Here is a 4,882-nt window from a genome sequence, read left to right on the forward strand (position 1 = left end):
GCATACCCATTTTTAGACTGCGTTCTAGGCTGGGCAATAAAGCAACACCCCCGTTCTCTCTCCCTCTTCCTCTTTCTTCCTCTGCTTCATTCTTTTTTTTTTTTTATTATTCTTTTTTCTTTCTTTCTTAAGAAAAAAGAATGAACAAATAAGTTTAGTGTTTAGCAGCACAGTAGGGCAACACACTTAACAGTAATTTATTTTATATTTCAACATAATAGACTAGAATTGGAATATTCACAACACGAAGAAACAATAAATGCTTCAGGTGATGGAGTACTCTACCCTAATTTGATAATTATGCATTGCATGCTTGCATCAAAATGCCACATCTACCCCATAACTATGTATGGTTATTATGTATCTGTAATAATTAAAAATAAAAATTAAAAAAATGTTTCTGTTAGTAAGGAGATACCTTTAAGAGAATAAAAAGGCTAGCCACTAGTTAGTAAAAGATAGCAACAACACAGATACGGAGCAGAGAGTGGAGGGGATCAATATATTTATCCCTCATACAAACCAATAAAACAAAGAACACCTACCAGAAAATTAGGCAGAAGACTTCAGTGAGCTCCTCAAACAGAAGATATACAAATGGCTAAAAAGAAACATATAAAAGGCTGCTCAGTCTCATTAGTAATCAGGGAAATGCAATTTAAAACCGACATGGAGTGTGACTTAGTACAACCACTTTGGGAAACTGTTCTGTGACCTAGAAATCCACTCCTAGATATATACCCAAGAGAAATAAGTATACATAAGAATGTTCACAGCAGCTTAATTGACAATATCCAAAACCTAGAAATAATCAATAAGAAAATGAATAAACAAAGTGTAATATAATCATACAACAGAACTCAGCAAGAAAAAAAAAGTAACCAACAACTTGTGTAAATTGCAAAAAACCATTATGTTGGGCAAAAGAAGCCAGACACAGTAGAGTCCATACTGTCTGAGTTCATTTATATGAAGTTCAAAAGCAAGCAAAACGCATGTATAGTGGCCGAAGTCAAAACAGTGTGGATAGAATAGCAACTTTTTTCTAGAAAAGAGCATGAGAGAACTTTCTGGGGTGTTGGAAATATTCTACATCTTCATCTGGGTAATGTTTACATAGATACCTTTATATGTAAAATATTCTCTCAGGTGGCACATTTTCACATTTTATTGTGTATGACATACACCTCAGTTACACACAAAAACCCATTATGTAGCTACCAGAATGGTTAATAAAATTTAACAGATTGACAATTCTAAGCCTTGGCAAAGAGGTGGATAAGCAGGATTCCCATAAATTGTTGCCAGGAATCTAACCTAATGCAACCACTTTGAAAAATAGTCTGGCATGACTAAGTAAAACTGAAGATATAAAAAAATGTTCATAACAGTATTCATAATTGCTGTAAACTGGAGACAAATATCCATCAGAATGAGAATGAAGGCTGGGCACGGTGGCTCACATCTGTAATCCCTGCACTTTGGGAGGCTGAGGCAGGTAGATCACCTGAGGTCAGGAGTTTGAGATCAGCCTGGCCAACACGGTGAAACCCCATCTCTATTAAAAATACAATAATTAGCCAGATGTGGTAGTGCACACCTGTAGTCCCAGCTACCTGGGAGGCTGAGGCAGAAGAATCTCTTGAATCTCCGAGGCAGAGGTTGCAGTGAGCTGAGATCACACCATTGCTCTCCAGCCTGGGTGATAAGAGTGAAACTCAGTGAAACTCAGTCTCCAAAAAAAAAAGAGAGAAAGCAAATACAATAATTGTGTTAGATTCATAGTAGAGTATTATTCAGCAATGACTAATGAACAACGTGCAGCTCCATAAAACACAGGTGAATCTCACAAAATGACACTGAGTGAAAGCATCCAAGTAAAGAAAACAAACTAAATGGTTCCATTTATATAAAGTTCAAACAGCAGGGAAAACTAAGATTGGGTGCAATCTTAGAAAAGTAAGAAAATGATTTTCATGAAAGTCAGGAGAGAGGTAACATTTTTGAGAAGAGTAATATAGCTGATTAGGGCATTGGTCTATTTAATGAACTCAATATTGGATACAGAGTTAAGCTTCGTTGCTTACAACAAAAGATGCACCACTCAATGATTTTTCCGTGTGTATGTTTTTTTTTTAATTTTTATTTTTGAGATGGAGTCTCACTGTGTCACCCAGGCTGGAGTGTACTGGCACAATCACGGCTCACTGCAACCCCCACCTCCCGGATTCCAGTGATTCTTCTGCCTCAGCCTCCCGAGTAGTTGGGACTATAGGTGTGCACTACCTCACTGAGCTAATTTTTGTATTTTTAGTAGAGATGGGGTTTCACCATATTGGTCAGGCTGGTCTCGAACTCCTGACCTCGTGATACGCCCATCTTGGCCTCCCAAAGTGCTGGGATCACAGGCATGAGCCACTGCACCTGGCCCTGTGTGTATGTTACAGTTCACAATAGAAGAAGGTTAAAAATAATCAATGGGACCTGGTAAGTGATTGAATTTTGTGGGGGAGAGGAGGAGAAAGAAAGAATCATGGACAAGTCCCAGGTTTCTGACTTGCACAATTGCTTGGGTGGTGATGCCTTTCTTTCTTTTCTTTTTGTTTGGAAATGGAGTCTTGCTCTGTCACCCAGGCTGGAGTGCAATGGCACAATCTCTGCTCACTACAACCTCTGCCTCCTGGATTCAAGTGATTCTCCTGTCTCACCCTCCCATGTAGCTGGGATTATAGGCACCCACCACCATGCCCAGCTAATTTTTTGTACTTTTTTTTTTTTTTAAGTAGAGATGGTTTCACCATGTTGGCCAGGCTAGTCTAGAACTCCTGACCTCAGGCAATCCACCCATCTCAGCCTCCCAAAGTGCTGGAATTACAGATATGAGCCACCATGCCCAGCCTGTGATGGCTTTCATTAAGATAGGAAACAGCATTTTCAGAGGAAGAATATGAAATAAATCTGCAACATGCTGAATTTAGAGTACTTTTGAGATCCAAGTAGAGCTGTCCAGTAGGCAGTTAGGTATTAGCAGATGGAGTTCTCAACAGCATAGGTTAGAGTAGAGATGAAAATGTTGGATTCACCCATGAGTGAGGCCATGGACATGGCTGTGACTGCTCAGGGAAAGAAGAATGACAGAGGGCTTAGGGCTGATCAGCATTTAATGGCCAAATACAGGAGAATAAGCCAGCAAAAAAAAAAAAAAAAGATTGAGAGGGTCGGAAGAAAATGAAGAACACGTTATGAACCATTAAGCAAGAGGAAAAAGTGTCTCAAAAGTAAGAAGTCACTCTCTGCAGCTTGATGCATATCTCAGGGGTGAGGTGGACATGGATTATGTGTAATTCTCAGCAAGTCAGTTTTTACTCTATCTCTTTCTGGCTGACTTGACACAAGCAACAACCCAACAGAAAACCAATGCTTCTGAGAATGGCTGCAAGTTTTTATGTGCTATCTTTTGAGGTGACAAGTCAAGGTTGAGCTCTTCTTTCTCCTGATTCTCAGGAAGGAGGGAAGCGGACGTGAGAACACTGATTGGGTATGTGTGTCACTGGGCAGCATCACTGTTAAAAGGTCAGCACACAGATTCGAGCTCACTTTTCTCCTTCCATGTGACTGAAGTGGTTGAGAACGTTGTCACTCCCCACCTATACCCTCAACTGTCAGGGACAGCCAGGGCCAAACCTACTGCTTGGGCAGAAGTGGCCAGGGCAGGTGTCCAAGGCCAGATCAGCAGTCAGCCAGAGCAAATGGGCTCACTCTGGTTACATGAGCCAGGGCAACTGACAGAAAGGAGTGAAACGTGGGGAAGATCTCGGTGTGTTTGAGAACTGGGGAGACGAAAAGGGTTAATCTCATGTCCTGCTTTAGTTTGAAACAATTTAAGCTACATTAGATTCCAAAAAAACCAGTGTTTCCACATGAACCAGCTGGGCTCATTCCAGTCTTCTATCCTGGTGTTTGCTGCCCAAGTCCTAGTTAAGAATAAAATGCACAGTCCTTTTGTTTTCTATTTGTCAGTGCAAATATTTAATACAAATCTTTCTCCCAGGGACCCTATAGACTTGAAAACTGGCTATAGATTGGAGGTGATTCTGATATTCCAGGGATCCCTGACCAGAATACTGTAATATGAAATTACCATAATTTCTCAATTTCTAGCACCACACACATAAACTGCATCACACACACACACACACACACACACACACACACACAGAGAGGCAGGCTTACCTACCTCTCAGAAAATTGCACAGATTCAACAAGAATAAATATTAATTAATGTATTCCTTAACGGCTGATGGATAATAATGTTAACTAAAACAAAGATGTTTTATTTTTAAACTCACTACTGATCCCCACCAAATATTTAAATCATAGAGTCTAAACTGACAGAACAGCAAATTAATACAGTCCTTTGGTAGGGAAATCTGATGATATATATTAGAAACCAATCCTGTTATTTGTTGCTTTTTTTAAAATCGACAAAAAATAATGACAAAATGATGTTTCATAAATCTTAGTACATTCTTACAATGAATACTATGTAAACACTTTAAAAATGAGGGCCGGGCCCAGTGGCTTACGCCTGTAATCCCAGCACTTTGGGAGGCCGAGGTGGGTGGATCACGAGGTCAAGAGATCGAGACCATCCTGGTCAACACGGTGAAACCCCATCTCTACTAAAAATACAAAACATTAGCTGGGCATGGTGACACGCACCTGTAGTCCCACCTACTCGGAAGGCTGAGGCAGGAGAATTGCCTGAACCCAGGAGGTAGAGTTTGCGGTGAGCCGAGATCGCGCCATTGCACTCCAGCCTGGGTAACAAGAGTGAAACTCCGTCTCAAAAAAAAAAAAAAAAAAATGAGATGCTTGAGTG

The 4,882-nt window shown here is 40.3% G+C and overlaps 1 long non-coding RNA gene across 1 annotated transcript in view; it reads right to left on the bottom strand.

Annotated features, from left to right (window-relative positions):
* Positions 1-541: 541 nt before the first annotated feature.
* LOC116537112 overlaps positions 542-4,882 on the bottom strand; it is a 21,402-nt gene continuing 17,061 nt past the window's right edge. Inside the window, exon 2 of the long non-coding RNA XR_004262955.1 lies at positions 542-601. This is a non-coding gene — a long non-coding RNA (uncharacterized LOC116537112). The remainder of the gene's footprint in view (positions 602-4,882) is intronic.

Source organism: Sapajus apella, unplaced genomic scaffold, assembly GCF_009761245.1.
Source record: "Sapajus apella isolate SASKATOON/1434 unplaced genomic scaffold, GSC_monkey_1.0 scaffold106, whole genome shotgun sequence".
Lineage (NCBI taxonomy): Eukaryota > Metazoa > Chordata > Mammalia > Primates > Cebidae > Sapajus > Sapajus apella.